Source organism: Condylura cristata, unplaced genomic scaffold (assembly GCF_000260355.1).
Source record: "Condylura cristata isolate star-nosed mole 26May11 unplaced genomic scaffold, ConCri1.0 scaffold00030, whole genome shotgun sequence".
NCBI lineage: Eukaryota > Metazoa > Chordata > Mammalia > Eulipotyphla > Talpidae > Condylura > Condylura cristata.
The window spans coordinates 7515323-7538642 of record NW_004567131.1 but is presented as its reverse complement, the minus strand read 5'-3'; the positions used below and the strand labels follow the sequence as shown (position 1 = coordinate 7538642).

The 23320-nt window shown below is 39.0% G+C and overlaps 1 long non-coding RNA gene across 1 annotated transcript in view; it reads left to right on the top strand.

Moving 5' to 3' along the window:
• Window positions 1–23320, top strand: part of LOC105854237 — a 135286-nt gene that overhangs the window by 100454 nt on the left and 11512 nt on the right. The window contains exon 4 of the long non-coding RNA XR_001145939.1: window positions 20730–20787. This is a non-coding gene — a long non-coding RNA (uncharacterized LOC105854237). The remainder of the gene's footprint in view (window positions 1–20729; window positions 20788–23320) is intronic.

The following is a 23320-nucleotide window of genomic DNA, read 5'->3' as shown; positions in this document are numbered from 1 at the left end:
CGGAGGTCCAGTACCCTTTCTGGGCACAGCAAGCCTTTGTTGGAGGCATGTGCAGCTCCAGCCTCAGCACCCCAGCCCATCTGAGATGCGACTCTGAGGACAGCCAGGTGGTCTGTCCCGACATTGTCTTTACCAAGCTCCTGACAGTGCCACCTGTTTTGCTTGCTCGCCAGGTGAATCTCAGCTTCTGGAGGTGGCTCTGTCTTCATTTCTGGGAACATGGAGAAGACCTCTAAGGTCCTCTCATGGAGAATCCCAAGTTCCACAAGAGAGACCCTGTCAGCTGGGCATTCACTTCCTGGCTTAGCTACTGCAGAGCAGCAGAAATACCTAAGGAGATGTAGTCCAGCTCCCTCTCTCCTTGGTGTGGTCTTAACCTTCCAGAAACTTCTCAACAAGGACAGGGAATCATATAACAAGACTTGAGACTTATGTATAAGTTAAGAAAAGGGCTTTTTGGGTGTCCAAGGAGTGTCTTTAAAAAATGTATAGGATTGTTACAGTGCCTAAAGCTTAATATTTAGTGTTGAATATTTTTAATAAAATTGGACAGATTGTCTAAAATATTATATTGATTGCTGATTTCAGTTTTTTCATGGTGTATCATTCTTTTCCTTAAAGGGATTGGGTTGGAGATGGGTTGTCCAAGCACGATGAATTCCTGTGTCTGATAAAGGAGACTGGGAGCTAGGGAGTTGTAGCTATCTGATGTATTTGACTTTGATAAGCACCCTAGTCAGAGTTTAATGAAGACAAACTGGTTTCTAAGGGCCTGGGTCTGATGGACAGGTGACCTGGGACCTCATGCTTGGGTTCCCTTAGCCTGGAAATTTTTTGGAGGGCAGCTGCGGAGAAATGCTCTCAGGCTCCCAAAGGAAATATTTTGGAAATTTGGGGAGAGCAGCTATTATTCTTGTGAAGATTTCAGAGTCGGTAAGCTTCCAACACCAGCTAACTTCACTGTCAGTTCTGTCAGAGACTACACAGAACTGTGGGAGGGTGAGCCTTGTTTGTAGTTTTCGAATAGTGTGAAATGTTTGTAAAACATAGCATTCTAATACAGTTTTAGTATGAAATTACAGGACCTCTCCTTCACAAGTGCCCTCTAACTATACAGATATTTATATGCTTACTAGCAAAACTTTTAAGCAGAGCGCAGAGATTAGGGCCGCAATCTTGGATGTATGTTTAAGCCTGGGTCATCATATTTGATACCTTGAAGTGTGACCTTGAATATCCACATTTCTGCTTTTGTTTAAAGCTGCAATTTAACCACTCAATAAGTTAGAACTTTGGAGATTTTTTTCTTTTAATTTGAACACCAAAACAAAATTAAACTTTCCTACCACCCTTTCCTAGGCCCTCAAAATGAGGTAGAATATAAATAAGTACAATCAATTTTAAGTCTTGGCTAGAAAAGAAACAATAAGTAAGTTACTGAATTTGGTTTGAACTTGTAATAGCCCTATGGATTTTGCTTGAATACCACCAATAGGTTTTCTTTTCTGAGAGAGAACATTTTATCTAATAAGGCTCACTGCATATTTTAGCAGTGGTAATTTATGTTAATTTAGATCATTATGAGGATTTACTAAATGTCTCCTGCCCCTTCCTACTAAACACTCAGATATCTTGTAATCATGGATCCCTTGATATTTAGAACTCTGTCACCGAGACTTCACTATAAACTGGAAGTATCTAGACAGTAAAAATCTGAACAGCGCCAGAACAGATTAGATAGAATTAAATAGAAAAACCTACATGTGTTCAGCTTCTGTGAGAGTATATATTCACAGGGTCTCTTATCTTGTGAAATATTCAAGTGAACTATTATTTGAAGTTATATAATAAGTTGAAAAGCGGAATATGTGTGACATGAACACTTCAAAGCATTCATGTTGTTTCCAAGAAGCCTGTTAACATGCCATAGTATCAAAAGTGTGTGGTTCCAGGGAAAAGTGGCAGAGATGGTCAGTAAAGGGCTGGCGCTCTGCTGTGTCCCTCCTGTGTCTCAAGCAGACATCACCATCCACAGAACTTGGTTTCCCACTTGTAGGCAGGAGCCCTTCCCAGCATGCAGCTTCCTGCAGTTACAAGCAGTGGTCCCAGTGGGCAGGAGAGAGCTGTCTGTGTATCGCCTGTAGTATCTGACATCCTACAAGAAATCACAGTTCTAGGAAAATCATTAGCCCTGAAACTACCTGCGTTATTAATAGGTAGGGTCTGGGAACAGAAACAATCCGTCATACTGTTTTGAAATTTATGAGTATTGTTTCATCACATGGGAGATCCTGAATGAAATATTCACATTGCTATGTAATGCCTATATACAAAATAATATATTTTTATGGTACATTATTGCCTTGGTTTATATAGAAAAATACAGGCCAGTAACTTTTTTATGAGACTGCCTTTTAAAAATATCATGACTGTCATTTATACAATGGACAATTAAAAATAGCAAAAGTCATCTTGCTTATTTGATAATTAGGTCTTTGTTCAAGGTTTATTTGTTTATTACTAGGACAGTTTTCTCAGTTATCCTCACTGATTTTCCATCTCACCAGAACAGGGGGTTGGCCTATAGGATACGTGAAACATAGTTGAGTAAATGAATGAAATAATTTGCTAACATTTAAACCTTTTTTTTAGAGCTATTAAAACTGATATCAATGAAATGTCCCAACTTCCTGGTTTTCTTAAAAGTGGTGTTTGTAAAATTGACTTTGGAAAGTGCACCAATTCCTTTCTGCCACTAGGGGACAATACAGTTAATGAATCAAGGTTTAATTCTTTTTAAAAGCCAGGTTAGTATTTAAGTTGATATTCTTAGATGACTGTGACTAAGTTAAAACAGTATTGCAGGAAGAGGTTTAAATTTTTATCAATATTTTTTAAATTTAACATAGTATAAGCTTCTGTCTGGGTTAAAAATGGCCAAATATATTTTAAAATAGTGTTATAGAAATAGATAGAAAGTAAAGGTTTACTCTTTAGCCATTTGAAAATCACTTTCTGCCACCCAAACAACATATATGACCTAGTAGTCAAAATGGTGGAAAATACACTTTAAAGTGAACACACTTTTCCAAACAGGAAATGATCTAGTAAAAGTCCGCCATTCTGCTTATGTAATTGGACCAGTTTTAATTTCAGGGGGGAAATGCCTTGGTTCTAGTTCTGCTAGATGGAATCTGACTAAATATATACCTCCCAAACTCTCAGTGGCTGGTTTAATATGGTCAAGTCTATGAATAGTTCTCTTGTATTGGAAACCTGTTGGGCAACCAGCTTAACAGAGAATGCCAGTGGGAGGGGAGGCCCAGTAATATCTCTATTGTTAGGTAGCAAAGCACAGGGACTGGAGAGAGAAATCTTCTTTTACAACATTAAAATTAATTGGAATCAATTTAAGATCAGCTCAGTAGTCCTGGCTGGTTATTGGCGAAATTAAGTCATCCCTTTTTTACTGTCTCCACTGCGCAGTTCCTAATACCCAGAGGCTTAGCCTTAAGGGGCTTTCAAGGCAGGTCCAGGCCCCCTGCAAGGCCACACCTTTTCCTCAGCAGCATGCCTCCTCCTCCTCCTGCAGGCATCTCGTTGGCAGAGCTCCCTGTCCAGACTGGGAAGTCCGTAACCAAATTATCTCACCTCCTTTTCTTTTCCTGGCTTTCTCTCATGTGGAAGTGCTAATTAGGAATCAAACAGCCCCAAAAGCTGGCAGATGGAAAAGAAAAGTGGGGTTGACACTGTGGTCGGTGTTCCCCAACACCACATGACCTAAAATGGCGAGGAATTAGCTGCTTGGCTGTAAAGGACACACAAAGGCCAACTCGTTCAGGAGGCATGTGTGACCCTGGACTTGTGACACCCCTACTTGGTTGAGCAGTGGCAGTCACTGAGGTCACTCTGTCCCCCTCCAGAGTCTGGCCACACCTGTGGCCTCTGTGGTTCTTCTCTACAAGAGGAGTGCTAATTCCCCTAGTTGAGGTTGTGCATTGTGCACACATACACACACACACACACACGCCTTGTTAGGGGAAATCTGGGCAAGGGTGTTGCTTTCCAAAGCTGTTTTCCAGAGAGCTTTTAGACAAACTTTTTGGTTTTAAGCATCCCACATCTCTTACTTTGTTTTTACCACAAATATCTAAACAGGAATTTCTGATAAACCTCTATTACAGAATCCCCTAGGGAATGGATTTGGGAGAACTAAGAACTGATCTACTAGTCATATTCCCAACCTATTAATATTGAGCAGGCATTCATTTTAGAGGAAACTTGTCTGAGCTACTCTAAATTACCAGTCTCTGAAAACAAACTCGGCTGCTCCTATGTCAAAGGTTGGCTCTGGGTAACGCTAAAGGAAAGAGATGTTAACATGACCAAAGTTCACACACGAAGGGAGGAGTGAACCACACGGCTGTTGAGTTAGTCTTGCTTGCCATCATCCCCTATTTTGACAATGGATTTGAGTTCACATGACTCAGTGTTCACATGGCGAATACAGTCCTGGAGCTTTGCTGCTTCACGCCTTCTGATGCTTACTCACGTTGCCCCTCTCAGCATCGCCAGGTCACTGTTGAAACTTGAAATGCGGTCAGTGTTCACAGCTCTGTTGAGACATATCAAATTGTGGTGCACCAGTGGGTGTAATGTCTTCTGAGTAACAGAGACTGAGAGCTAAAAACTAAAGGAAATTTATGCAATGATGAATACGCTGCAGTTAATCATCACAGATGTATTCTTTTCCTGTTGTGTATAGAAGTCCAAGAACCCTGGGGCAGGAGAGAGTCTTTGAACCCAGATCTTAATAGAATTCTAAATAATGGATGTTTGTATTCAAGTATGATTTGTCCAACAACTCTCCCCCCTTGACTGGAAAGACAGAAGATCTTTTTTTAACTGACATATAGTTTCTGGAATGTGAAGAGTTGTTCTTGTACCTGACCCATTAACTCCTTTGCAAGTATGCCCCAGGACATACTATTTATATGGAGACCATTGGTTACTGTTTTTGAAGCTGGGGCTCCTCAGCAAGTCAGGTTGCAGGCTAAATAGATTGCTGCAAAGATTGACCCCGACTTTTTTGATTGAGCTAAGGAAAGGACTAGGAGTGATGCAGAGGCGAAGAAGTTTCACCTGCACAGCTCTTGGAACTTCAGCCCTCACTGGAGTTAAGCATTCCATTAACCCTGCAAGTCACCCTGTGTCCAGAGTCTGCCTGATGCCCCTGGAGAGTTTCTATTATTATGTAAATGGAACAGAGCAGCCTTTTATAAGATTTTGGCAAAGGGTAACCCTTTGTCTGCCAAAAGGTAGGCTCTTGCTTGCTGTGCCCAGAATTTGCACAGTAAACAGTGGGTGACCTACAAGCCAGCCAGTCGACTTGTACATTGCCTTATTAGGCAAGCTTAGAAGGCTGATGTCTGGAGATAGGTGGGCAGAGCCTGTTACAGGCCTCCAAAGAGTGGGTCCTTTGCCCTCTAGGGAATGAATTCTCCAGAGAGCACTAGTTGTACTTGATCCAGGCAAGACTTTATTAGAGATGCATGGATGAGGGAGCCATATAGGTAAAGAGAATATTACCTGGCTCCCTGGGAGGCCAGGTTAGGAAGGGAGATTAGAAGAGAAGTCCACGAGGACAGCAGGAAGACAGCAGACCCTTAGCTTCTCCTGGACACACTCAGTTATATTCCAATTGCCCACATGGCCTCTGAGCTTTCTCCCTCCAGGAAATTGTGAATAATCATTAGTGAAGACCTAATGGTTTTAATCTATCATGGCACCTCTTGGTCAGTATAGTGGGCCAAACTATAATCACTGGGCTTACCTGCCCATTTTTTTAGTCCACCTGTTCAAATAGGACTGGGACAACTCATCCTACAGGCCAGCAAATTCTTTTACCTCAGCTGTCTCAAGCTCAAGGCAGCAGGCTATTGTCCTGTAAAGGGCCAGCATACCCACACCCTAGAGACCTGGCCTAGTGCTATTCAGTTAATTCTGGTGCCTTGTGATGGCAGGAATCTGCACTCTCCTTGGTAGACATACTTATGGCCTTATGGGATGGATGGAAAACAGGAGGTGACTTCCTAAAGAATGGAGTGGTGTATCTCTTTATTCTATGTAACTTTACTGCTTGGTCCCACTTCAGGACTTATGTGGTCTATGGACTCGATCAAGAAATGATTAATTAACCTTTTTAATACAAAGTGTTTTGGGTGCTCTTAGAATATTGTAATAAAGTCTTCTAGTCATGAGATCATGTAGAGGGTAGGGAAGGAATGTCACCAGATACTGCCCTAGGAAGTGGGGGACCTGGATTCTGGAGCTGTCAAAATGAGCTGTGACCATGGACAGGTCACAGTATAATGTGGAAGATTATACTGAATGAGCTTTTAAACACTCTAAAATTACATTCATTACATTCTCTCCTCTCCTCTGTCAGTATGCCACTAAGGGGTACCCTGGGTCTCCCAACCTACATGCCCCAAAGAGGTTCTGCCCTCTGCTGCATAAACACAAAGTATATTCTTTGTGTAGAAGCACTTTAATAGAATAGTGTGTCTAAAGAAGAAAGGATAATAGTTTCTTGATAAAACATTGAAAATTACTATCCCCTTGTGGGTAAATGACTAGCCAAACATGTTTGACCCAAAGTGGGGTCACAAAGGCATGAAAATTTGCCACAAGTGTAGGCACCTTCTGGCAGAGAAACATAGGAAAGACCAGATGGAACCAGGTAAGCCTGTGATGAAAGGAATAAAAAGAAAGTAACGGCTGCCATGTACAGCTTTCCCACGGGTCTCACCCACATCTTTCCAAGTGTCTCTACAGGTCTCTGCTCCCCATGTCTCCTCCTATGCCCCCGAGGTCCCTCATGCAAGTACAAAGCTAAGAAGCAAATGCACCCTCTTTCTCATGTCTTTGCTGTGATCTATGTGTCTCCCTTACTATGTCTCCTCCAAGTCTTCTACGTCTGTTCAGCTTCTCCCTCTGCTCAGATCCACCCTTCATTAGATGAGGCAGGGAACATGAAACCTCCCCATTTTATGGAGCTTATACTCCACCACACTCTTTGTTCTCATCATTAATAAGGTATAGCAAGAGTTGGTGGTTAGTAGCCACAGTGTGGCATCTAAGAAAACTGTACAGTTGAAACATTTAGGTTCAATCTATTTATATCTTGGTTTTCTCTAATACGAGATGCAATCACTAGAGACTAGGGAAGAGGCACTTCTCTATGCTGAAGCTTTTGTTTATACTTGCTCAAGTTCTTGATGTTAAGAGATTATGCTGAAGCAGTGAGCCGCATGTGAAACAAAAAAGCTACTCGAGTAGGAGCCTGGGTTAATTTGTGGTTGGAGACCACACAAGAGCTTCACATTCACATCGCTTGCCTGAGTGATTCATTTCTTGACCAAGAAAGGAGGCATGATGGGAACTTGTTCTCATTGCTCCATCATCATGCTTGGGTTCACCTCTCCCCCCAAAGTCTCCAGAGTGACAAAACTCATTGAGCAGGCACTGCCCCTTCCCATGAGTCTCTCCAGGCTTCTGCATCTGAACTGCCAGAATTGAGAGAGCCCCTGCAACGTGTTGCTGGCTATGTGACCTTGTTATCTTCTAACTACTATCTGTCTGCTTGCTGTTGCTTATGCAGGGAAAGGACAAATTGCCTTTTTCCTTTTCTTGAAGAAATCCTTCTCACTTTCTCCCTCCTCTCCCCCACCCCTTCTCCCCCCTCTTTAAAAGGGGTGGCCCTTTTAAATGTCAGTTTCCATCTCTGTTGACAGCATTGCTGATTGCCTTCCTGAACATGGGCTATGACTATAAGTTACTTGTTCTGAACTTTTGACTTGCAAAAAAAAAAGGATTTGTTAGTTTGGGACTGAGCTCCATCAGAGCTCACAAACTCCATGTGAGCTCAGTGCAAAGCTTGTGGGCTGGGGGGGGACATCGTTGCTCATGAGACTTTAAAGAGAAAGCAAAAGTACCCAGTACAAGGAGCAAGAGAAGTTGATATAGTGGGTACATTTTCTTTTTTCTTTTTTTTTTTATTTGATCATTATTCTGTTCATTTTAACAGACGGGTACATTTTCTTTATGACAAAGATGTTAGGAGATGGGGAGGGGGTCTCTTGTTGGAACGTAAACTTCAAGTCTTTGAATTCGAAGCCATAAAAATCATTGTAAATTCCAAGATAATTGCTTGAAATGTTTATTTACTAGCTATTGAGTGAATGCTAGCATGTGGGCAATTTTGTTCACCAACTGGATTTTAAAATATGTGTATATAGTTTTAGTGATTATATATTTTTTAGTGTTGAAGTTATGGGGAAGTTTAAAAAGTTTTGCTTTCCTTAGGAAAATTTACATAATCACTAGCTAGATGGATTAAACTCCGATCAGTTCTCATCAATCATGTATGATTGATTATTCCTTAATTACTTCAATAGGTGATTAGCTGCAATGGAGGAATAATGAATATTTCATTCCAAATCAGCTTTGTAAGGTTCTATTGCCTCCCTTCCCACCACTGAACGGCCTGGTTAGTCCCATCACAGACTCCTAAAGTACGTTCCCAGCCTCCCTCTAAACTCATATCTCTTTAAGCACCATTAAGCTGCTCTCCCTGGCAAGTCACTTCTTTGTTCCAGCCCTTACTAGACTTGACAGCTACCTTCTCCAAAAACCTTTTCTGCATCAAATTTATTCATCCATCTCCATTTCCCTTCTTCCCGCTTTTTACTTAGTTATTTTTTATTTAATTTTAAACTTCGGAGCATGTCATAATCATCTGGTGTAGGGAGACTTTCATCCTTAACCAGAAACCCATATGACTCTGAGGGGCATTGAGGTTTGGTAAAATTTGCCTGATGGCAGATGTTAAGCATACTCTGTAGTATAAACTTATCTTTAGTTATTTTAACAAGAAAAATTATTATGAGTTTGGCTTCTTTGCCTAACCTTCCCATGCCAGTCATTGTGCACACAGGATCTTCTTTCCTAGTGATTATTGCACATGGAAAAAACTATTGTGAACACATGGAATCTCACTGATCCTCCTCTCTCTCCTCACCCACGATCAACCAGCAAATGCATTGAGAACCCGTTTTGAGACTCAGGGTTAGGTCTTGGGTACCAGTTAAAAGTGGCGTATGGAGGGCCCTCCCTGGTGATGCAGCAGGTTGAAGCACAGCACTAAGAATCACAAGCCACTTCCTCATGAGTTTGATCCCCACCCCAGAGTGACCCACATGGTGCGGCAGACCTCTCCTGACATGTCCGCTGTTCCCCTCAGCAGTGTACTTCCTCACTTGGTCTGTTCTGCTCCCCGCTCTGTCTCTGGTGAATCCACTCACTGCCCCTGCACCTCTGACCTGTACCCCAGCGCTGTATGCATAAATAAATAGATCTTAAAAAAAAAACAAAAAAAAAAACAGTGACCTATGGATACAATACAGATGTTAAAACAGCAGGTTGTTGAACTTTTTTTTTGATTTTCATTCTGATAATTATGTTGAGGTTGTCATGGTTGTGATTCTTATTAAATTACCCTTCAGAGAACAATGGAGTCCCTTCTCCCCAGAAGTTAATTTATTTCAAGCTCTTTCATTCAGATCACTCAAGTATAGATCTAAAACAGCTATGACCTCTCAGGAATCCTCAATCATTTTACATATTCACCTGTCTACCGCCTGGAATGTTAAAGTGATAACAAATTTTCATATTTGATGATTCATTATTTCCTAGCTTTTTACCTATGTGTGAGCCACCAAATAGTGAGTATTGCTATTGGAGTTTTGCAGAAACCTTCTTCACCTGCATGAGTTTCCCTGGGAAATTGTAATCCTGTCACCCCACCTCACCCCCTCCACTGGGGTATCCCCTCAGGGAGGGAGAAAAGGGTTTTGGGCCTTGCAGCTTTAAAAATACAGTGTCCCGTGGCTTGTGATGTTCTAGGCTATACAATGGACACCTATGTATGTATTTATTCATCAGATCACATGAATTTTCATGCACTGGTGCTTTGAGCAGGTTAAAACAAGTTCTTGATGTCTGCAGGCTGCATGGAGGTCAATGTTCTTCTCAGTTTGTGCCACTCAGGGGGACCTGTGCCCTGCACACCCCACATTTGTCTACATTTGTTTTAGTTTGTGCTCTAACTTAAGTGCACATGTTGTGCTTAAATACATATAACAAAATTTACCATTTTAACCTTTTTTAAAATATTTATTTAGGCATACAGAGCTGGGTACAAGCCAGAGTTGCAGGGGTAGTGAGAGGATTCACCAGAGACAGAGTGGGGAGCAGAACAAGCAGATCGGCAAGGTGCACTGCTGAGGGGAGCAGCGGGCGGGTCAGGAGAGGTCTGTCAGCCATGTGGATCGCCTCTGGGGCAGGGATCAAACGCTTACTGAAGCCGCTGCAACTCGCGTGTGGAGCTGTGTCCTAACCCGTTGTGCCACCAGGGAGGGCCCATTTTAACCATTTTTAAGTGTATAGTTGTTTAAACATCTTCATATTGTTGGGCAGTCACCACCATTGTCCACTTCTGGCACTTTTTTGTTTTTCCAACTTAAACTCTGTGCCATTAAACAAAACTCGACATCAGCTTCTCTCTCACTCCTGGCAGCCACCATTCCCAGACTCTGAATTTAACCAATCTGCACACATCGTGTGTGTGGATTCCTGCCGGTTTGTCCTTTGTATCTGGCTTATTTCACTGGACGTAAGGTCTTTAGGGTTCACCCGTGCTGTAGCATATGTCAGATCTCACTCTCTTTAAGGTGGAATGATAGTCTATTGTGTGGAGTGTCTCAGTGTACACTGTAGTCATGGAAATGACCTTTGTCTTTTCTTTTCCTTACTCTGAAAAATAGAACATCCTCTTTTCCTCTGAGCTACCTAGGCTATTTCCCCCAAGAATCACTAGCTATAGGTGTAAAATCATCAAGAACTTAAAATGATTAGAGATCATTTCACTATAAGTGTTAAGTTTACTCATTTGAACAGTTATTTTAAAGCAATTAATAAGTATTTTAAAGAATTGCAATGTGCATTTTTTTTTTAATTCTTGAATATAGCAAGCCTGGTAAGGTTCTTTCAACACATCTGATAAAAAAATATGTTTGAGTTATTCAAAGTAATTTTGCTTGTTCATCTCTACATGCTTTGCCTGTTTTAAATTACCCTGCATAGTGATGCAACACAAATTTTATTTTCAGATCTGCCCTGAATATTATCACTAACCAAAATTCACAAAGCATTTTCCAATGTACACAGGAGGAGAATTACATTAAAATAAGGTATCTGGAACAAATGAATAACCAGTATGTGATAAAAGGGAAAGAAAAGGAGTAAATGGGCTTCCCCCTGGAAGAATTACCTCATGCCTCAGATTAAGAGTCTACGCACATTAATAAAATTGACCAAAGAAAATGGGAACACCATTTATGGCTCCTTCCAGCATATTAAATACTCCTTTACTAGACTATAGAGATATATCCTTCATTTTGGAATTTCAGCCCAGTCACCATCTTTACAACATCACAGTGGATTTCATTAATCACTCTAAGGCACTCCTTAATTTTAAAAACATACTGGTAACCCAATAACTCAAAACAGTATGTATGCAGATAGCTTTTAGTCATACTTTCATGCTGCCCTATATTGTTCATTTGAATTTCAGCTCATTTTTCTTAGACCAGGAATGTATCTGCTGCTTTTCAGGGCACATGATGCAAGAATACAAGACCACATCGTGCAGGCCTCTGCAGGAGAGCGCTGTGCATTTCGGTCGCTTCTCGACATGTAGATTCATACATGGGTGAAATAATGCACTCCTGTTTCAGAGTGTCTCCACATAGATTCTCTCACTTAATTGTGGTCTCATTGTCATATTTTTTTTATTTTTATTTTGACTGATCAGGCTTTGTTTTGCCTTAAGAATTACATTTCAAGAGGGAAGTGTAAGCTTGAAAATTTGTCCTATATCACAACTGTATCTCAGTTTTGTTATCTGCAAATAGGGGTAGTAATAGGATCTCCTTATAGACTTTAAAAGATTTAATGAGTTTAATGCCCAATGCACTTAGTCTGTGGTGGCCCCTTGGTGACAAGCCAGTAAGGGTCTCTGGTCTTACCCTAGTCTTTCAACATCGTGACAGGTATGGTATAAAACCACTAGTTGCCAGTTGGGGTACTCAGCTACTTCCCTTTTTACTGGCTTTGTTTCCATTTGCTTTTCCAACATCATGATCCCAAAAGGAGTCATACTGCACGTCCATGAGTGTTGGCAGCCAGAATGAGGGACAGAAGAGCTGGCTCCTGAGTGTAGCCATCATATGTATCTGAAGCCACATCTGTGAATTCCCAAGTTCCCCGAGGATTTCATACCATGATCCCTCATCACCTAACACTTATCTTTTGACCTTGGCAATAGTTATCTATTGACCTTACCAGCGTCATCCACTCTTGAACTATAGGAGCCAGACTCCATTTTTCCCATCACATGTTATTGGAGAATCTTTAACATTTTCTTCTATCTCCTTGCACACAAATTTTTATGTTCCACATTATTGCTTCACATTTCTGAAAAGAAGACTTTAGTAGGAGTCTCAAGTTAGGGAAGCAATGGTATTCTTTTCTTTCATGCCACCTTTAAGAAATGGAGTTGGGGCCCTCCCTGGTGGTGCAGCAGGTTAAAGCACAGCACTAAGAATCAAAAGCCACTTCCTCATGAGTTTGATCCCCGCCTGCCCTAGAGGTGACCACATGGCACGGCAGACCTCTCCTGACCCGCCCGCTGCTCCCCTCAGCAGTGCACTTCATCGATCTGTCTGTTCTGCTCCCCGCTCTGTCTCTGGTGAATCCTCTCACCCTCCACATCCCTGGCCTGTACCCCAGTTCTGTTTGAATAAATAAATAAATCTTTCAAAAAAAAAAAAAAGAAATGGAGTTGGTTGGGAATGAGGCAGAACAGCTGTGATTGTTTTGTCTGTCTGCTGTTTGTTTCTTGATGCATTCACTCATTATCCTGTATTTATAGCTGCTTGTTCTGAGCAGGCACTGTGGTAGGAGTGCACCATGAAGTGTGCCTCAAGTATGACCCCTTGGACTTTTACAATCCCCAGCTTGGAGACAGTGGAGGCTTTTGAGCAGGAAGGAGTTTGATTGCCAAAAGGGAGGTACTGAGAGAAGAAAATCTGCGAAGGGGCATTCAAAAGAGGGCACCATCAGGGGTTTCTGTGTGATGATGGCCCACCTGGGGTAGACTTTAACAAACACTGTGTTGCATATTATCCCAGACCTTCGATTAACTCATTCCACAGCTGAGAATGTGTATAGGAGAAATGGGCAGGTTGAAGTGCCATTCCCAAGGGCACAATTTCATTCACAACCTACTTTCTCCAGGATTTAGAGTCTAAATCTGAATTTGGGGATTTCAAGAGAACTTATTACCTTCATCTTTGTTTGTACTTACCTGCTTAGGTAATTAGGGAAGTAATTTATGCTTATTATGGAAACTTTGGAAAATAGAAAGGAAAACACATAAACAGTTATCTTTTACTTGTGAGGCAATTATTTTTAATGTTTGCTCTTTTCTATATAATTGGGTTGTGTGTGTATTTGTATGTGTGTACTTCTAGCATTACATATGTTGAAACTTTTTCCAAATCTCTAATTGAATTTCAAGCCTGGTTTTCTTGTGTAATTTGTTTACCACTTTTTTATGTATATGCTCATGTAGAGTCTTTTTCCAGGTTTATGCTTTTATAAACAAAACTGTGTCAGACATCCTTGTATTCACTTGTGGTAATCCTTGGTACATTATCAGAAGCAGAATTTGCTGATTCATTGTTACATATACTCTTCAAAATTGACAGTAGCATCGTTATTTTATCCTTCTCCAATAAGGTGGGAGTCTTGGGAAGGAAGGAAGAATCATAGAGTAAGCAGTTGCTTGTGTTTTTTTATGCCACCCCCCACCATCAGCTATCCTTACTTGTGTTAGTAGCTCAGATATGACCTAGTTAGTCATGTCAGGAGTCAACCCAATTTTTGAGGAACATCTATGAGCAAAAACTAGACCAAGAAATCACATAGATTTATATAAAAGCAACCAGCAGCTGACTGAACTTTCCTCCTGGGATCAGGCTGGCTGGACATTTTGCCAGTTGTACCAACAAGGGCATAGGGTTGGGAGACCCTCTGACTTTAATCTAAGACAAGTTCTCAGCCATGACTCTGTCATGCACCCAGTTTAATAAGGAATGTGGGAATTGTCCTGGGGAGAGTGAGAGGATGTGGATTTTCCATTCTAGTACTAACACGGCCCACTCAAAGGTCATTCTTGGCCTCCAGAGCAGCTAGGCACACATCCTGACTGTGGGTCTGATAGCCACTTCCCTCTTCTGCTTGCCCTCACACTCTTCCCTCCTGCCAGAGCGTTTTTGCATGCCCATCTATAGGCGACCTACGCATTTGCTTTATTTCCTTTTAATTTAGAGATGATTAAAATTTCAGAGCATCCAATAAAATATTTACTTTTACAAAGCATTGCTACTAAATATTGAAGACTCCAGTACTTTGAAATTGGAAAAGATTAGTATTTCTAAATGCACAGTGTCAGAGATTTTTGTGTGAAGTGATATTCTTGGAAAGGTAATACAATACTGTCACCATTTTAAATTAAGATGGCTTCCCCCTGAAAATTAAGAAAATCAAAAGCGCAGCTTGGATTTTCTCTCCAGATCAACAATTTACAAAATGTCTCTTTTTCTATTGTGTAGCTTCTGCGTGAATGAGTCAGCCTATTAATAATAATATTATCATTATAATTAGTAGATAATACATAAAAAATTTCACTGATACTTTTTAACTGATGTAAAATGTAGGTTTCTTCACAGTCTTATTTAGTTTCATATGGATTAAATAATGCTTAAAAAGGAGAATGAATTACATATTCATAGTTTAGTGAAGAATTGTATGCTTTTTAAACAACTAAACCAAATTTAAGTGTTTTTTTTTTTAATGTCTTAATTGATGGCTAAGTAATTCTCATAAGGGCCCATTTCCAACTTAAAGAGAATATCCAAATCTTTTTTTATATTCTGTATTGCAATTTCCTTTTAAGAAATTACATTAGACTTATCTTTAATAATAATTAAAAAGAAACACTTCTCTTAGGATGATTCAAATTGAGTATCCTCTGCAAAGCGTAGTTTTCAGGCACATAAATGGTGATGAGCAAGTGATGTTATGTTTTATCAATTCCTAAGCTTTTTAGGAAGAATTATTTATAAAAATAAATACTGTTTCATTCCATCTAATTTTTCATTTCCAGACAGCTGTTTCTGCTATTGCTGTTCTCTTGTCCTTCAACAGCTCTTTCCCATTTTTGGTCTTAGTTAGCCATGACCTGATGATAAAGTTTCCAGTACACAGCACTTATGTTGTTTACTGTTGAGCTGTTTTGAAACTACCCTGTTTGTCTTCTTCCTATCTTTATAAGAGTTGGAGTAATCAGCAATATAGAGAAATTACCAGATGCTATTACTGGCCCGGCCCGTGTCATAATTTGTTGAAGTACTGCAGTCCTTCTGTTGATGTGACTTGATTGAACATTAATTCTTCCTTTTCATGTTGTTTGTTTGTAGGTTAGTAATTAGATTCAATTGATCTGATTTGAAAGCAAGACATAAAATCAATGCAAATCATGTGAGTGTGTAAACTTTAGCCTTTAAAAAAAAGATTATTTTATTATTGCATATATTCATTCAGCAAACATTTACTACAAGGCTATTATGTACCAGGTATAATGTCCAGCACTGAACAGTGACAGAAAAATTCAGGGTCCTTGCCTTGTGGGGCTGTGGAGGGAAGAATTATTTTGAGTCTGCCTCCCCAGGAACCAGTGGCTCTATCATTAACCACACATCTACCCATGAGCAAGTTACATCTCTAGCCATGGTTCCTCATAACATAAATGAAATTATTTTCCTGGGTTCTCTTTAATTGTAAAATTGCCCACCTCTAATCATAGCATATTTTTTGTTGGGCTTGTATTATCGTAGTTTAGGCCCACCAGCTACATATTGTAGTTAAAAATAAACAAGGGGACTCCAATTTTTCTGCATCTAAGGAGGCTGAGAATCACCACTCTATTCCAATAGCAAATAAAAGCTGAACAGACTGAAAAAGTAAATAATTTTTTATGGGCCCATAAGTGAAAGAAGGACCCAGAGCAATCCATTGCCTCCAAGATTGGAGAGGCATACAGGCAAATACAGGGAGTAGAGGCTATGAGAACAGAATATAGACTCACAAGCAATACAATGTAGCAAAAGTAACTTCTGCAACAGATGTGCTGGAACAACTGGACAACCACATGTAAAAAATATGAGCCTTCTTTTACACCTTTCACAAAAACTAGCTAAAGATAGATCACAAACCCAAATGTAGAATGCATAGAAGAAAACACATGAATTTTTAGATATCATACAAAAGGCATGATCTGTAAAAGAAATAATTGATGAACTGGACTTCATTAAAATTAAAATCTCTTCTGTGAAAGATACTATTAAGAGAATTAGAAAAGACACTGAGAGAAAATAATTGCAAAACAACACATTTGATAAAGTACTATTACCCATGATACATGATAATTCTTAAAGTTCAATAATAAATAAATAACTGATACAAAAAAAAAGAAGAACAAGCACTTCACCAAAGAAGATGTAAACATATAGATGATATAAGTGCTGTGTATCACTGTACTGGAAACTTTATCATCAGGTCATGGCTAACTAAGACCATAATAAGCATATGGAGAGATGTTCCACATCATGTGTCAAAAGAGAAATGAAAATTAAACCAACATTAAGGTACCACCACACACCTATTAGAAGGGCAAATATACAAAACACTGATACCACCAAATGCTGGTGAGGAGATGGAGCAACAGGAACGCTCATACATTGCTGCTGGGAATGCAAAGTTTTTTGTTATTTTTGTTTAATTTATTTATTTTTACATTATTCTGCATTTTGTTCATTTTTCCATCTTGGTTGTAATCCCCATGGACTTCCCATCACCTGTGTGCCATCACCAAAGTCCTATACACCTTCCCAACCCATTTTGATCCCATTCCCCTCTTCACCCTTGTAAAATGTTTCTGGTATATAGTTATTCATTGCTTTTCATTTTTTTCTTTATTACAATTGCTTCCTCCCCACACCCCCCGGTCCCTTGCCTCCCGCTATGAGTACAACTATCTGGTGTTTTTCTTTTTCTTTATAGCTTATTTTACTAAGCATGATCCCTTCTAGCTTCATTCATGTTGCTGCAAAAGGCATGAATTTATCTTTTTGACTGCTGAGTAATATTCTATTACGTATATGTACCACATCTTTTTAATCCAGTTATATATTTTTGGGCATTTGGGTTGATTCTATGTCTTTCCTGTTGTAAAGAGAATGGCAATAAACATGAGGGTGCAAATGTTATTTTGAATCAATGTTTTATGTCCTCTGGGTAGATACCTAGGAGTAGGATTGCTGAGTTTTACCATTCCTCTGGTAAAGACCTTGGCAGTTTCTTACAAAACTAAGCATACTCTGACAATGTGATCCATATGATCCAGCAATCATTCTCCTGTCATATACCCAAAGGAAGATGAAAACTTACAGCATATGGATATCTATGGCAATTTTATTTATAATTGCCAAAACTTGGAAGCAACAAAAATGTCCTTCTTAGGTCAGTGTAGCAAGACTGTGCTCCATTCAGACAATGGACTATTACTCAGCACTAATAAAATGAGCTAGCAAGCCATCTAAAAATATGGAAGATCCTTAAATGCATATTATTAAGTGGAGTAAACCAATCTGGAAAACCATATACTGTACTATTCCAACTGTATGACATTTTGGAAAAGGCATATTATGAAGACACGAAACAAAAAAGATCAGTAGCTGATAGAACTGAAAGTGAAATGAATGGGCAGAGCTCAGAGGATGATTTTGGGCACTGTGTCCTTGAGAGTATGGTACACACAAGCAAGAGACTGCAGATAGCAACAACTCACAACACTACATGTGATACTGTAATGATGAATATGTCATTATACTTCTGTCCCAAGTCTTAGGGTGTGTAGCACCACTGGAGAACTCTAAACTATGGCTGGTGACTACCATGTGTCAATGGGTTGTCCTTGATAAAAAACATACCATTCTGCTGGGGTGGATGTTGATAATAGGGAAGTAATGATGTGTGGGGTCAGGGGGTATTTGAGAAACTCCTATAACTTCCACTCCGTTTTGTGAAAACCTAAAGCTGCTCTAAAAGCTAAAGTCTTCTTAAAAGACAACAACTTAAGCAGATGGCAGTTGAATAGATAATGCTTAAGAGCTTCTGTCTCAAATTAAAATTTTTGAACCTGTGGTAGTATCTGCCTTTTCTTTTCCCACAATTTTACTCATATGTTGTTCATAAGTCTTAACTGTTAACTATGGGCTTTTTTGGCTTCCTGTTAGATAAAATATTTCATTTAATTTAGTCAAAGCCAGTCTTGGAGCAGCCTGGGAATTGTTAGGCACTTTCCCTTCTTCCCCATGCTGGAGAGTTTCTCAACATTTTTCTTTTTGTTTGTTTATTTTTAGGGAAGAGGGGAGTTGTTTTTAACTTCCCCTTTGTTGGTGAGGTTGCAGCATTGTCTGCTTAGCTGAAACATGAGCTATGATTGGGTTGTTACTTTGAAGTGGCAACATCATAAATGTCCTATAACAGGAATACAGACTGTTTCAGTATCCACAGTCATGATTTCTGCTGCTAATCTGATTAGGGGTTTGAGCTGTTCCTGCCTACAGTCTCTTGCTTTGTTGTCTACTATATTCTCAAGGACACAAGTGCCTGATTGCTCTATCCCTGCACGATAAGAAATCTCAACCCAATTTTATATGGATAGACTGAAGGCTGCTAGTTAAGAACTAGCTGCAAATTAGACTCTGATATTGAATTTTATGTGCAACCATGTTAAGAAGCCCAGGAATTTCCAGCTATTTGGGAGCTCTCAAATTCCCTGAGAAACAAGGTAAGGCAAAAGAAATAGAAAATACCCTTTTTGTGTTTATATTTGGAAAATATTTGTACTTTCCAACTCTGCCTTGTATTCATTCTCCTGTGTCCAGTTAGCTACAGTTTTTTTTTTCAAAGAACCTTTTAAACATCTAGTTGAGTATAAATTAGTTTTATCTTGTGATTGCTGAAGAACATGAATCTCTTTTTCTGTTGTAAATTAATAATATTGCTAAACCATCAAAGTCTTTATGTAGGAAAATTTTCAAATTAAATTTCAGTGTCCAAAGTTGGATCACGTTCTGGATGTGCTGCATGTTAACTAAAATATTTTTCTAACCCAAATGCTATATTTACTAAATTATTTCCAGTAGGCTGTGGCATTTGTCTTTTTATTAAATCTTCATGTGAGACAGTTTGTAATAAAATCTTGTCTTTTTAGTGGCTTCCTGTTGAACACCGAGGAAAATATATGCTCTCAGTTTAACTACTGAAGTAGTAGCACAGATTTACTTCACTGATTGAACAAAAGTGAAATACTGAGGTTATTTTGAACATTGTATTTGAAATTCAGTGGTTATATATACAATGATTTTCTATCATAAATGCTTTATTGGAAAAATGATTTGAACAATTCCACCCTTAGATTAAGGAATTTACAAATTTTATAGTGTTTTGTATTCTCCTTTTTCAAATGTATAACAAGGAATTTGTATAGTTAAGAGAAAAGCCTAGATATTTAACTAGCAATTAGACTTTTCATTTTATTTGTTCTCTAGCTGGTCAGTATTTTCAGATTCTCAGATTCAGGGTATTTTCTGATAGATAATGCCACGTCAGCATCTAGCAAATTTTGTACCTCTTTTTCCTCAGGCTTCTGCCCCCAAATATTAAATAGCAAAAGGCATTTCCTTAGGAGAAATTTCTGTACGTGCTGTCAAAATCTGGCTAACAGATTACTTGCCATTAGACTGATTATAAATTTTGTCTATACCTGCTTTAGATTTTCCCATCCACTCAGCTGTGTCTTTGCTATATGGAACTGTTGCCAGCTGTCTCTATATAATGTGTTTCTTGGCTTCAAAAATAAATAAGTGTATGGTTAATTTGATGTGTTATTATTGTTTAGATTTAAATGAAGGCAATACAAACAAAGTTAAAGTAGCCTCCACTCTTCATCACTCCTCTCCGTCTCCCATTCCTACCTCAGCATTGCAAGCCCTCTCAATATATCAGGCAGTGATGACATTCAAGATCTCTGTTTATCTAAACCTTGAATAAAGTTGTTTAATTTTTCTCTCCTTTTTTCCCCCTGAGTGTATAACTGTGTTATTCGGTAATTACATGTGTGAGTTGTTCTTGTAGTCATATGGACTTATATGGTACCACTCAACTGTCAAAAAAGCTTATCTACAAAATACATTGGCTGATTTTCACGAGAAAGAAAACTTGCTTATATAAAATGTATATGTAGAATTTGATTTTTGGGTTTCAGTTTTGCATTCCTATCTTTTATCTGATTGATAGTTTCCTTTTTCTTAAATTTTATGTTCAAAGGGAGTGTTTGAAGATTTTTTTTGCCTTGAAGTTTTTTATTTTGATTTGTTGCATAGCTATTTCAGTGTTACTTTATTTTTTCCCCCTAGATTTCAACAGAAAAACTTTAAGCTTCGTTGGATTCCCACATCAAAGAAAAGTTCTAAGGTAAAGTGGACTTTGTTTAAGGAATCTTAAGTTTTAAATATTTCTAGTTTTAAAAGTTATTCTCACATTTCTAGTTCATGAATTTAAATGCTTGACAATGTGTTTATTTGGTTTATTTTATTAAAACATGTAAATTAAATTGGCTTAATACATTCAGTCAGTAAAGATTCTTTATGTATTTAATGCTATTGATTAGAACAATGTGTGGACTAGGTCTTGGTGTTGCCAAAATTGTAGATTTACAAAGGGCTATTACCTTTTCTTTCTTATACCTGCCTCTAACCAGAGGATGTCCTTTTGCAATCTGTCCACCATGTAGGAAGCTTTTGGTTAAAAAAAAAAGTGCACCCTGTTTTTCCCGCCTTCCACCTACTCCACCTACTCTCCCTCACCCAAACACTTTGTCCATTTGTGGTCGTGATACCTCATCTCTTAACCTTTCTTCACTTCATTTCCCTTGCTGCAAGGTATCTTGGGTACTAATTTGATTTCCCTAGGGTGCTAAATCTCTGATACATCATCAGCAACTCAAGACAGTGTAAAAACTAAAATTTGTGCCAAATAATGTTTCCTGATTACTTCTTAGTAGATTGCTGTCCTAATAGAGTTTGAGATTTTCAAGTGCAGACAATTGAAAATTTTTGTCCTTCACACAAACATCTGTAGCTCTCACTTCCCTCACACAAACATATGTAGTGCTCACTCTACTCATGATCAGGCTGGAAGGACCCACCCCCATTTTACCCTTCTTTACACTCAAGTGCTCGCATTCTTGTTTTTCATTTATTACATATGGCATAACATTGCTTCTTTACTTTAAAAAATGATTGTTTTTCAGTAGCATTAGAATAACACTGTCCTCATCAGGCTTAGCCTGGCTCTGCATTTAAAAATGGCATAATTAATCTGATAATCACACTGAAGGAGTCAAGGTCTTATTTGACCCATGAAATTTCACTTTGGTAGTGCTTAAAACATCTCTAATAGTTCGCACTTTTGCATATTTATAATAGGATCTAAGGTCTATACCTTAATCTGTTCAGGTTAGTATTAAAATAACCACAAACTGGATATTTCATGAACAACAGCATTTTTCATAGTTCCTAACATCTGAGAATCAGGTGGCAGGTTGCAGAATGCCATCTCCTAGTATCCTTAACTGGCAGAAGGGCCTAGGGAACCCTGGATCTCTTTCATAAGGGCATTAATCTCTTTAGGTCTCATGATCTAATCACTTTCCAAATGTTCCATCATGTTCTCAGTAGTATCATCTCCTTTGGAGATTAGGATTTCAACATTTGAATGGGGTGGGAGAAACATAAACATTCTGATCAGAGTGGCTTAGTTCTAACATGTACCTGGCAGGTTGATTTAGTCACTAAAAGAGCTACTATATGATGAAGAAAAAGGAAGAGAAAGAAAGGGGGACACAGAGAGCATTGTTTTTTCAAGGATAGGAGAAGCATGAAATATGAAGGTCAGCAGCTTAATTGGAGAAAGACACTTAGAGAGACAGCTTCTCTAATGTCTGTATTATTTCATGAGTAGCAATTAAAATAATGGACTCCTTATCATGGATAACGTTGGCTAGAGAAAGAGCAACCTATGTCCTTCAAAAAAAAAAAAATCTAGTCAACCAGACACTGAAGGTCAAGATATGAGGCCGTGAATTTCATCTCCTAACACTTGTAATTTTAAACATCATGAGATGAGTGAACAGTTTATAGGGGAGCCTTTCACAGTCTGCTGAGAAATCATTGAAATAGTGTGCCTGACATTTTATAAAAGAAACAAGGTAATAGCGGAATATCCTGCTTTCAATTTAATAAAAATTCCCCTTGTTGCTATTGCAGGTCATTTAAGTAGGTTAATGGGACACATTGAAAAAAATTGTCATGAATACAGGAGGCATTGTCTTAGATAATTGAAGCAGAGTGAAGGAGATAGAGATGTGAAAATTTTAGTCTGAAGAGTGAATTCTATTTTAGAGGAAATGAAGATAGCTGGGTAAAAATACAAAAAGTGCTTCTTAATATTAAAAAAAATTAAAGTTACAATTTAAAAAAAGTAAGACTGTAGTGTTTAACTTGATTATATATGGAAAGATAGGTTCGTCTAAAAATACAGGCTCATAAATGAGCCGTCCCAATCCACCAAGGCTTGCAGGGGGGTGTCTGGGCAGTGACTGATGAGGGAGAGCAGGATCCCACTTCTGGGGCTGGGTGCTTGGACTTGCCAATCCTGTGAGTCGGGAGTGGGTCCTACCAGTCATGGGAGCCTGGAGTCTCTACTCAGAAAAGTGAGTCTCTTTGGGGATAATTTGCCTTCATCAGCCATTAAATGATCAGGAGTTAATTACTCACGAATGACCCAGAGATCTCCAATAGCATGCCTTGCCTGCTTTTTCATTTTCTGTAGTGCCCTAGGGCGTAGGTAGTGCAGGAAAGAAAGAGAACTTTGTTCTTTCAAAACCTGGTTTCATATTGGTTTGAGAGGTCTTGCATCCATCACAGCTTGTGAGACATTGTTCTTT